Here is a 13,772-nt window from a genome sequence, read left to right as displayed (position 1 = left end):
TATCAGTAAGGACTTTCTAATGGATTTCATGTCTGCAGTCAGATTTATTACTCTAAGAGTTACTCTCTTGCTACCAGAAGTATTTAATCATAGGCCAAATACAGAATCTTTGAAGATTCCCCAAAATCTATTTAAAAAATAAGATAAAATTATTACAAATAAGAGCATAAATGTCTTTCTAAACTATATATGTACTCACTAGTAAATGTTTATTAAAGTATGGTTTTACCACCCAAGTAAAGTGTATAATTAGTATCTTAAAACAGAAAGATTATTCCATTGTAATACAAAATTCCAAATTTTTAGAAGCATTGGGAAAATTGAGCAGTATCTTTTCCAATTTCAAGGGAAAGTAACAATTTCCCAATTAAATCCTCCTGTGATTGTGATGTTATGGATAAACTTTCCCTTATATTTATTTTTTTCTGAATTACAGATAGCATTCTTCAGATTATAATAAATATGAATCATGCTAAACACATTTAAAGTGACAGGTAATTGAATCAGTGAACTTAAATTTTGATTAATATTAATTACAAAACCTGAACAACAGAAAGAAATGCACATTTGAAGACATATATGCAGAGCTTCAGATCTGTGGATAAAATTAAAAAACACACAAATATTTGTGTAGTGGGACTCTCAGAGGAAAAGAAAAGGGAAGAAAAAACATATTAGAAGATGTAATGACTGATACAACAAATTTAATTTCTTAAAAAAACTATGAATACCTAAGTTCACTGAATCCCAAGTAGGATGGACACAAAATGATTCACTCTAAACACATCATTGCTCAAAGACAAGTAAAACTTTTATAAGGAAAATGGCACCATATTCAAAAGAACAACTATACATTTTATATTTCCATACATGGAAACTATTGTTAAATTAATTCAGAAGGCAAAAGAATAACACATTTTATGTTGTGAAAGAAAATAATTGCTACCCAAGAGTTTTATATCAGTCAAAAAAATCCTTTTGAAATAAAAACAAGATAAATATATTACCAAAATTAAAAAAAAAAACACTGAGGGAATTTGTTGCTATGAGATTTGTTATACAATAAATAATAATGGAATTTCTTCAGTCTAATAGGACATGTCACCAGACAGTAACTCTAATCCATAGGAAAAGATAAAACAACAAAGGGAATGGTAATATATTGGAAAACATAAAAGGGTTCATGTAATATTTTCAAAAATTTTAACTTAATGTTTTAAGGTTACAGATAATATAAAGCAATAACTATCACACTGTTTTGGCGGGTTTATAATACAAATAAATACTGTGTATAATTATAATAAAACAAAAGTAGGGAAAGAAGTAGTAGTGCATTTGAGCAAGATTGCTGTATTTTTTATTTTATTTTATTATTTTTTAAGATTTTATTTATTTATCTGACAGACAGAGATCACAAGTAGGCAGAGAGGCAGGCAGAGAGAGAGAAAGGAATCAGGCTCCCCACTGAGCAGAGAGCCCGATGTGGGGCTTGATCCCAGGACCCTGGGATCATTTCCCGAGCTGAAGGCAGAGGCTTTAACCTACTGAGCCATCCAGGTGCCCCCCGATTGCTGTATTTTTTAAAAAGATTTTTTTATTTATTTGAGAGACAGAGAGTGCGAGTGTGTGAGCAGGATGTGGGAGCAGAGAGAGAGGGTGAAGGAGAGGATCTCACACTGACTCTGTGCTGAGTGCTGAGCCCAATGTGGGGCTCCATCTCATGACCCTGAGATTATGACTTGAGTCAAATGCTCAACCTACTGAGCCACCTAGGGGCCCCAGATTACTGTATTTTTTTAAATTATTTACCTAAATTAGTGATAAATTATGAGGTATATTGTAATTTCTTGAGAAACCACTAAGAAAACAAATAAAAAATATAGGTAAAATGTCAGCAGAATTAGAATTGTATACCATTATATTTGTTTAACACAGTGAATTTAGTATATAAACAGGTGAAACGAAGTAGATATAAACAATATAGCAAATAAATAGCAAAATATCAGGCATAAATACAATCATATTAAATGAGGTTAGACTAAACACTCCCAAGAAAACTCAGATATTGTCATATAGAGTAAAAGTAGGATCTAACTATTTTTCCAAATATGTTTAAAAGTATTTTAATGGAAAAAAAATATGTAACATTTTAAAATGGTGAGTGAGTAGGAGTGGTTATATTAATTGATCATACAAAATAAACTTTAAGATAACAAATACTTCTATCCCTATATTCTAGGGATATAAAGGTATGTTTTACAATAACAAAAAGGTCAATATATTGGGAAGATATAACAAATATAAAGCTACATGCACTTGACAATAGAGCTTCACATTACATGAAGCAAAAAGTGACATCTTTGAAAGGAAAAAGAACTAAGTGATTGTGGTTGCAATTGTAACTCTGCTCTTGATTCTTGATAGATTAGATAAAATATCCTTAAGTATACTTAAGACTAAAGTAAAACTATCAACTAACTTGATTCAACTAATTTTCAAACACTTATTCCAGTGACACAGGATAAAAATTCATTTCAAACACACATGAAATGTTCTCCATGGCAAACCACAAGAGAGGCCATTAAACAAGTCTTAAAAAAATGTAAAAAGATTGAAATAGTTCAAAATGTTTTCTGAACATGATACAGTTAATTTAAAAAGAATCAGCACAAATGAATTGGGGAAAATTCCCAAATATTTGGAAATTAAACCATATAATTAGTATTCTGAGTCAAAGGAGAACTCACAAAGGAAGTTAAGAAAATACTGAAAACTAAATAGGAACTGGCAAACCACCATCAAAATTTATGGGATACAATACTTTCTTTTCTTGCCTATTAGCTACATTCTCCAGTTCTACTTTGAATAGACTATCTCAGAGCAGTTATCCTTGCTTTATATCTGATCTTAGAGGGGCAGCTTTTAGTCTTTCACCATAAAGCATGATTTTAGTTATAAGTTTCTCATAGACACCTTTTATTAGGTTGAGAAAGTTCCTCCACAAGCTTCTTTCTTTGACAACGAAGGTATCAAAATAAGTATGTTTATGTTAAATATACCAGAGGGAAATTAAACTCTCAGTAACTTTGTAAATTGTGTTTACATGTAGAAAAGAGTATCAATACAAAATATCAGGGAGAAAACAGTATTTCCCATTTCCTAAAATCTTTTCTATGTTTCAAATCTCGATGAATACAGAAGTTAAATTGTTTTTGGCTTAAATTGTTTATCTTGCAGTATCCTTTGACTAAATACATTGCAAATTTGTGTAAAGAGGGACACCTTTTTCTAAGTGATATTCATTTTTTGTAGTATATGGTGATCACTATTCATCTCTAAAACAAAGAAAATACATATTTCACTTGTCTAAAAACTATATTATTTAATATAGATCAGCTATAAACAAAGATGAGGTCATAAAAAGAATAAAATCTTTTGGAACTTATAATTATTTGTATTTTATGGGAGGAAAAAGAACAAAATATTTTGGACTTAAATATCAGAAGATAAGTCAACCTAATTAATATGTACTTTCAGCCAAAGATATTGGTTAATTAAGTTTTTGAAAGCTAAATGGTAATTTACTTGCCACTTAAAATACTTTTCTTTTTTTTTTTTTTTAAAGATTTTATTTATTTGACAGAGAGAGAGATCACAAGTAGAGAGAGAGAGAGAGGAGGAGGCAGGCTCCCTGCCTAGCAGAGAGCCTTGATGTGGGACTTGATCCCAGAACCCTGAGATCAGGACCAGAGCTGAAGGCAGAGGCTTAACCCACTGAGCCACCCAGGCAGTCCTAAAATACTTTTCTGATGCAAAATTTTCACCTCTTATAAGAATTCTACCTGATATGAATCATGTTTATAAACATAACATTTAAAATTGAGAATGATGCTTAGATATAATTGGCATATGATTCTATCTTGTGAATATGTTTGATAAACACAGAATCTCATTGAAGTCAATTATTTGAATAGATTGCAGTATAAAGGCAAGGTTTCAACATATGGGAATGCCCAGTATTAATTTAATGAAAACAAGAGACAGTGCTACTTCCATTTATTTTGATAAACTAAATATTTCATATATTTTTATTTTTACATTTTTGTCCAGTGTATATTTCTATATCTACTTAAGAAAAATAACAGTAGGGGCGCCTGGGTGGCTCAGTGGGTTAAATAAAGCCTCTGCCTTCTGCTCAGGTCATGATCTCGGGGTCCTGGGATCAAGCCCCGCATCGGGCTTTGCTCAGCGGGGAGCCTGCTTCCCCTTCTCTCTCTAGCTGCCTCTCTGCCTACTTGTGATCTCTCTCTCTCTTTCAAATAAATAAATAAAATCTTAAAAAAAAAGAAAAATAACAGTAATATCTGAGCTAATTTAGAGCAAAAATCTTACTATTTCAAGAAGGAAATAGCAAGATTCTTAAAAAATTGCCTTGTAAATCATTTGCTCTTGTAGGCTTACATAATTAATATTACATCCAGAAGTGAAACAGTTTGCTGAGCATTTACATAAGTTTGAGAAAAGCTATCATGTATTTTATTCAAGACATGCTTTTCCAATTGTTTGGCTTACTTGAGGAATGCTTCAAAATGGGACTTCAATTGTATATTTCCATCTATTTGCCTTTTTTTTTAATGTTGTGAAGAGAAATTTCTTTGGCAGTCTAGTCAAGAGCAGGGACTGTTTTATGTTGAGTAAATCTCACCTCAGCAGCTAATGTATGTGTGTGTGTGTGTATACACACACAAATGAGGAACAAAATTGTTTAGTGATGAGGTGAGATTTATTCAAGATGTGTTTATATGTGTGTGTTTATATATGCATTTACATATATATGTTTATTGTATTATATATTTATATACATATTTATTATATGTTGTTTACACATACATGTTTTGGTCACATGTGTGTGTTTACACATATATGTGTATACATATATACACACAAAGCTATCTCACACTTAACGTTAACATTTATAAACCCTTCCCATGAAACAAATTCCTACCTTATTTATCTTGTCCATATTAAAATTTTTTTCTCAAGAAAGTTTTCTGTATCTACTGACTTCTGTTATATATCATTCTTCTCCCTTTTACCTTCTAAATAAAGATAAAATTTACACCACACTATTGAAAATGTTCTTGTCGATTTTCCCAAGGATTTATTTTCAAATCCAATGGCAAATTCTATGTCACTGTGTCATGATTTGACTTCTAAAAGATTTTGAACACATTATCCATGACACAATTTCTTTACTTGATTTCTGGGAAAAGCCACTATCCTAATTTTTCTCCGATCTCCCGGGACACTAGAAGTTTCTCTTGGGGGTTTTTTCTCCTACAGATCTCTCAGTATATGAGTAACCCAAGGATTAATCCTTGCTCTCTTCCTGGACAGTGCTCTCTCATTAGTAATAACATTTGTTCCCTGGCTTCAAATACTACATATACTGGTAATTTTCAATTAATATGTCAACTCTCATTTTTGCCCCTGAGTCCCAGACTTAATATATCTCTTTATTTAAATTTTTCACTAGAGGATAGCTAAAATGGAGTTTGTATATCCTTTTCCCATCCCAACCTCTTTTCTCAGTCTTGCTCATACATGCTTGCTACATACTTGATGAAGCCATGATCATAGAATGAAACTTTATTCTACACTTTCCATCATCTCTAACTCACAATCCAATGGCAAGTTCTGTTTTGATCTACATTCAAAATGTATCTCTAAAAACTTTTATTTATTTACTTTTCAACACTTTCACTCTTACCTTCCAGTCAGTCCCAGGCTCCCCTATCTCTCTCTAGGCCAGACTAACATTATGCCTTCATAAATTGTCTCTCCATTTCCAGTCTTATTCTTCTATGTTTGGTCTCCATTCCACAATTCAAGATGAAGAGAAAAGAAAATTTATCCAGCTTTTCTAGCTCTACTACATTTGCTTTTGTTTGCTCACTGATAATTCATTCTACTTCCAATCTTTCAGAATTCTTCAGTATGTAGATTACATAGGAATTGTGTTCTAGTTATATCTCCTCTACTGAAATAATAATTTAAAAAGATGCACACAAATAATTTTCCAGTTTTAAAAATGGGAGGTTGTTCTTATTTATTCATACCATCTTATTTTCCATCTTCTTAAACACTCTTCCAAAGGCTTTTTTTTGTCAATCTTATCTTTATTTATGGTTTATGGGTATATTACCCATATATTATGGGTATTATAGGTATATTATGATTTATGGGTATATATATTACATATACTATGTGTGTATATCAACTTACATTTATACAGGTAAAAAGAAATCAGTAATACTAATTTTAGGAATATGAAGTTTTACATATAATTTATAACACATAATCACATAGCAGTTCTTTTTAAACTATTTTTATAAAAGTAAAAACGTATAAAATTACACAGGATATATAGTAATTTAAGTTTCTATGCTTTCATATTCACTATTTGAAATTATTTTCTTGAGGAGGTGCATGAGGCAAAGAAACAAACCTTTGATGTCAAGGCTGATGGAGATGGGGAATATAAAAGGGAATCACCACAACCTTCTTATGAGGTACAGATAAAGTCAAGTAACACGTTCTAGGTCACATATTCAGTGGTAGATGGGTCTGTGAATCCTTATTAGCTTATCTTTGCCAACTGTCTGTACTCTGAGATTGAAAACATCATTGAATACTTAAAACATATCATTATCCCATAGCTATTTTTAATAGAAGAGAAAACTGAGGCTCAGAAAAGAGAGGTCAAAACTCAGAATAACAAGAAAGCAAGTAGCAGAGTAAAAATAATTTTTGAGTTCTAGAAATGTTATCAGGATGTCTTTTATATGATACAGGGTTAAACAAAACAGATGTGATCTTGTCCTTCATAAAGATTAGTTTAGTGAAAATTAATATTATAGTCAACTATATTATTCCAATGAAGCTTAATCTCATAAATTATTTTAAGTGGATCAAGGAAGATGAATAAAGACAGGAAATCATTTTTTAATCATATGTTTTCATCACTTTCATTTTTACAGATAGCTATTTCAGATGGTTGTTATGATTGAATCACTAAATATTGTACAGCCTGAAAGATCAATGAAAAATTTAATTATAAAAGGACTGCCTTTGATTATTAACCTTTTCATATTTATTGAATACTGAAATAGTCTTGGGTATGTCTCTAGTGACAAACATAGTATCTTAGAATCTAAGCATGTCAGAGTTGGAAGTTAACTGCATTATTCAGTGACAGAAACCCAATTCAACTGAAGAAAGAATGATTTAAACACACACACACAATTTATTTGAAGAGCACTGGATAACTCAGAGAATTAAGGACAGAGCTTCAGGAAGTGGGGCAGCCTTAAGACAGTCAGGGATTGAATACTTGGATTATTATTGGAATTTTTTTCCTGATTTTTAATTCTTGATATTCATGACTTTTGTGTATATATTTTTTGGCAGAGTTCCTGGGAGTTGTTGAATTATTATCTTGATGCTTTTTATCAGAGAGAAAGAAGAATACTTTCTTGGGTATCTACGGAAGGAAATAAGAAAATTCTATGGATAAACTCCTTTTGTCATGACTCAAGGTACAGGCACATCTTTGATCATTTTGTCCTGGGCCTTGGATGCTATGATTTTCCCAAACTGATCACATTACAAACTCTAAGTGGTCAGGAGAGTAAGTTCTATGAATAGAAACTGGTGGATAGAGATGCTGGCAGAGAAAAAAGTAGTCACATATTACTTCTTGGTTGCACAACTCATATGACCAACATACATAAACATATTTTTCTCTTACTATATTTTTAAAGAAGATCATCCCCCCACTTTCAATGAAACTATCTAATATACAGTCATGAATGAGCCCCAAAGATAGGCTTTCACAGTAATATTTAACAACTGTATTGAAGACCAAAATAACAATATATCTGTTCTATATGAATTCCTTCCAGTTCTATCTAGAAGTGGCCCTATCATGTTACTATAGCCTATGTCAAAAATACATGTATGCAAATATATTTTAGAAACTATAATATATATATTATATATATAATATATATAGATCTATACATATATATAAATATATAAATAAAATATATAAAATATATATTATTATATATATATAATAATAATATATAAATCTCCTGTTTAGATAGAACAAGAAAGGATCCTATTTTATAGTTTCTATCAATCAAAAAATATATATAGCTTGTTGAACAAGATTTTGTGTTTCATATATTGTTGAGTGAGAGACCCCTGGTCAGGCTTTGTGACTGCAGAGATTCCCTTTCCATGGGGTTCTCAGTGGACACATGAGAGTGGGCACTGGGGAGCATTTCCCTAATGAATACTATACAGCTTTAGCAGCCAATATTACTTTTGTCATGTTTATGACAGCCTGAAATTTGCTCTAATAAGAGTAATAATAAAGTTTATTTTTACATGTTTTATGGTTTCTATGGCAATGCAACACCATAAAAATGGTTGTCTGTTGATTGTTTGAACCTAAGTCCTACCTATGGGATTTCTATTTCAGAAAGCAGTTGGGGTTCTCTACAATCCCTGGACTTTAGTGACAGGATTCTGTTTTCACCTCTGCCGTGAAGCAAAGTGAAACTATAAGCAAACCCAACTGATTGGAAAATCTACTTTGCCTTTGTCATGGCTATATTTCCATGAATATGCTTTTCAGGGAATAGTATTCCCAATGTTTTTTTTTTTTTTTTTTTTTGGAAGGAGAGAAGTGAGGAGGTCTTGGTTGTCTAGAGTATTAGTTTGAAAGGGCAGGAATATTCAGGCTAGTTCTATTTCTGTGGGTCTTCCTGAATGCTCATCTTACATCCTACTGAGTTTGCTACCTCTCTGCCTTGTCTCATTCTGATCTTAACAGGGAGCACTGGCTTTAGCTTTTATAATCCAAAGAGGTAGGATTCTTTCACCCCTGCATTCATAAATAACTGGTTTCAGCAGAAATGGCATTTTTTAGTGGAGTCAAATACATGAATGGTTCCCTTTGTTCTTCCTTTTTGTTCTCAGGTAGGCCAGTGAGGAAAGCAGCCCTTTTGTAGAAAAATCTTGTAGAAGGTATAAGAAGCAGGCAAGCATTCCAGTATCCTAATATTTTTCTATCAGGTTTCTATAGCAAAGTTCTCCAACAGTGTTCTGGAATTAGGACATGTATGTTGAGATGTGTATTCCTTCAGTCCTCAGGTGGCATGGAACTGTGGAATCTCTGGGCCAGTCTCTGGCCCAGATATTAATTTAGTGACATAAGCAAATATAATTTTAGGATATTAATTTAGTGAAATAAGCAAATATAATTTTATTTATACATATATAAATTTATATATATATAAATAATACATATTTATATATATTCATTTCATCATAAATCAAGAAAATTGTATTTGCTTATGTCACTAAATTAATATATGTATATGTGTATATATGTACACATGTATATATGTATATATATACACACATATATATATTTTTATATATATATATGTACAACATAACAATATAACAAGCACAATTGTCTTCCTATCTACAGATGGAGAAATCCTCCTTATTTATCTACCTCCACCCACTCAGTTTGGTTGGTTTTCCATTTAAGAGTCTTTCATAAAAACACTTTATATGAAATGCCAATTTTTACATTAGCTCGAGTTGCAATGATTGTAGACAGCAGAAACTGATATTAGCTAACAATAAACATGGGATTTATTTTAAGTATATGGGATGATTCTCCGAGTAGTGGGAAAAGGTGCAGAAATTTGAGAAGTTTGGGTGATTATAAGGGTCTGAAATCTGGGACCTGCTACTAGATCATAAGGGAGTCACGAGTCTGACTGATTTGAGGAACACAAATAAAGACAGGATATTACCAAAGACTTAGAACAAAATAAAAACGAAGACCAGATTAAGGCCAGATTAGGTGGACTCTTCGGGTGATATACTAAGTAAAATTTGAGGACACTCCTACATGAGAGAAAAAGCTATTGTTTCACCTAATTTGAAGTCAATTTTTTCTTATAACCTGTCTGTAGGATAGGTTATATTTCAGGTTTTCACAAGTGTCTCCCTATGTCCGAGTGTGTCACACATTGAATGGCAGCTTGTTAGGGATGAGACAAATGATGACATTATTAGAATTAAGGGCTTTTGAAACTTTTGCATTCTAACACTCAGATGAAATTGAAATGGGGCTGCTGAGTAAAGTTATAACCAGGAAGTGGCAAAGGAGAATAATAAATTATCTTCAATCTAGTTCTCAGGCCTCTATTTTTTATACTGCCTCATAGAGACGCATTTTGTTAATAAATTACTTAGCGAATATGAAACTGAACATAAAAACTTGAAATTATGAGTAGTTACTACCTTTAACCTGATTTTCTAGTTAATTTTTTCTTAGGAATCTTATGACAAAAATTTGTATTTATCTTCTCCAAAGTTCTTTGTGGATTGGAAGTGAATAGCACTTCAGCTAGCACTCACCACTCTGAGCAAACACAGAGACATAGAGACCCTCTGTAGTGCAGATAAATCCTATGGTGTACATACTTGAAGTAATAGAAGTTCCCAAAGATTGCATGGGTAAGACCGAAAAAGGTTTTTCTCTTCAAACTCTTGCACATTAACAGAAACAGAAAATTCTCTCTTCATAGCAGGAAGCTGGGAGTTTCTTAAATATACTGGACTGGAGCCCTAAAAGGATTTAAGCTGGAGAGATAATTCTGAAGTGGCTGCTTTGTGGCACTAGCAAATGACAAAGAAAGCAAAGCTTCTGAACAGACAGAAATATGGGTGAGAAAGAATTATCCTCTTTTACAAAAAGAATCCTTGCCAACTGGAATTCAAACAAACTCTTATCAGGCAAGCCAGCTGAAGGAGCTGTAATAATCTTATCTTAATGTGACAAGAGTGTTGATAAACATTTCAAAGTCAGATCGAGATTATCAAATAAATAAAATACTACTTGACCAAACTGTATCTCTTTAATAGGAAAGTAGATACAACTCCACTAAAAACCCATCACTTCTAAAAAATATACTGATGGAGGTCCTTTCATTTTAGGAATAGAAAAATGGGCATTTTAAAAATGCTTGCATTATTTTTAAATATTTGCATTTTTAGAATAATATTTTGGAGACAATATAAATAGCTATAATACAGATGAATAAAAACTAAACATTTAAGGTTCGTTGAAATCAAGAAAGAGTATTCAAGACATTTTTGAAAATGGGGAAAATAATTTAATGCAAGGAGGCTTCCCAGAATTGGTGGGGGGAAATCAAGGTATAATTTATAAAACCTACATTGTGAATGTTCAGGTATTCAAATTTTATAACTGTAACTTGGTGATATATTGAAGATCTTTGTACAATAAAATAAGCGTTCTATTTTTGAATTATAGAGTCAGTGTTAATCTGTGGAAAATACTGATGTACATTCTTATATAAGGGATTTGAAAGCATTATTAATTTCAAAATGTTCACCTAATTTCTAAAATTTTAGTGGCATATATCAGGATAATAAAATCAAGTTGAAATTACATAATCAATGGATTTGGGGAGAAGGTACGTTTCAATAGTAATTTGGAATCTTTAGTCTTGTCAGTCTGTGCTAAGTCAGGACTGAGCAATCAACATGAACTGTTAGCAATTATTTTTTTTCCTTATCTTCTATTTTCCATGTGACTTTTAAATATGGAACTACAACATTTGGATAATGGGTGTTTGTTATATAAAGTTACTGAATTGCCTATAATTGTCATCTGCTTAATAGTTTGCTTTTTCTGTTATGCTTGTTTTTTCAGAAATATTCACTTTCCTCAATTGTTGAGGGATATATCCACCAATAAACATAATTATCATGAGAACTCAAATCTTTAGTACAACAAAGATATATGTCAATATATGCATCATGGAAATGAACAAGAGCTACCTGGATCACAAACTGATAACAGGTAAAAAGCAGGGCTGGGCATTGCGCAAGGACTTGCAGAATCCTCTAGTTTGTTGATGTCTTCTTATTCTTAAAAAGGCTTATTTATGGCCCAGATAAAAAATATATATATTTACTTCTCAGATAACAATCTATATTTTTCATTGAAGGTATCCTGGCAGAATAAGAACCCTAGACCTAAACTAATGAGACCGTATATCCTGGTTTCACCCCAACAGTTTGATTCACTTTTTATACTGTGTAATTATTGAGAGGACCTCTTCACTCCAAAAGTGCTCCAGCTTGTACAATAATGTACACAATCATCTCACCTTCCAGTGTGACTGATTCTTCAACATAGACCTCCATCAAGATTATGGTTACTTTCCCGACATTGTAGTGTATTTCATACAAGACATCTTTGGACTGGCTTAGGTAATCTCTGTAGCTTGTTCTTGGCTAAAAGTTGTATATATCATAAGATACTATCATTGTTCAGTTCACATTATTGTGATAGATCCTGTAGATGTTAGAACTTCTTGAGGCTCCATGTAACAAAATAACTATGGGATCACTAATAAAGTATATTTTTAATTAGCTCACATTGCAGGATATATCGAGGTAGATAGTCTCTGGTTTGGCATCAGCTTTATGATACCATCAATAATCCAAACTCCTTCAATTCTGCTATGCATTCCTTTTCCTTTTTCTGGTTCTATGATTGTTACCTCATGTTTGGAAGTTGGGTGTCATGGCTTTGGCTTCACGTCCATGTGCAAGACAGTAAGAAAGACAAAATGGGATGTCAACAATGCCTTTCTCATTTTCTTTTGTTCCTGAGAAATCCCATTGATGCTTATAGGCCATCTTTCTTGTGTGTCTTATCATACTGAACTAGAACATAGGACCATCTGTAACTGTATTGATGGCTACAAATGAAAATTTCTGACTGACATTTAACTTATATAACACAAGGTAGGAAATCTAAACTGGAATACTATTTTATTCTTATATGTATATTATATATATATTTGTGTGTGTGTGTGTGTATACACATATGTAAATTTTAAGAGAATAAACTTATTCAATTATAAGTCCTAAGGGATTCAATTTATAATGGAACTTTAGACAAATGTTTCACTTTTTTACTTATAGAAATAACATTTATCATCTAATAAGCCAACAAATATTTATGTAATTCACAGTGATAGGTAAAACAGATAGACAAATATAAAATGTGGTCAGAGAGATCATATATCACATTCTATTACTAACTTAATATATTTTCATTATTAATTGTTTGAAAATCATATTTATTCACATACTTTCATTCTAAATTTTTGACAGCCAAATGTAGTCATTATTATAGTCATTTTATCAGTCAGAAATACATGAATTACTTGGTTTTCTGAAACTCACAGAACTAATTGTTGGCTTTAATTCCTTGTGTTTCTTCTTTTTCCCTTTAAAGTAACAGTAACGAGTCTCAAGTATAAAACCATTGTCGAGGTTTAGAAGCGAGAGCTCATGTGTGCTCTGGTGAAATTAAGAGAAGCTTCAGAGAAACCAGGAATGAAATGCCTATTGAGTAAGAGATAGGTCAGTTAAGAGTAGACATTATCGGACAGATATTTCATTATCAGAATCTATATGCAAAGGAGAATGGGTTGGAAATTTTAGGGACAAAGAAACGATAAATCAGGGGCTCTCCAGTGGCACAATTATTAGGTGTCTGCCTTTGGCTCAGGTCAAGATCCCAGGGTCCTGGGCTCAAGCCCTGCATCAGGCTCTCCACTCGGTGGGAAGATTGCTTC

This window comes from Enhydra lutris, unplaced genomic scaffold (genome assembly GCF_002288905.1).
Source record: "Enhydra lutris kenyoni isolate GAN:26980312 unplaced genomic scaffold, ASM228890v2 scaffoldscaffold21, whole genome shotgun sequence".
NCBI classification, from domain to species: Eukaryota; Metazoa; Chordata; class Mammalia; order Carnivora; family Mustelidae; genus Enhydra; species Enhydra lutris.
This window is presented reverse-complemented; position numbering follows the sequence as displayed.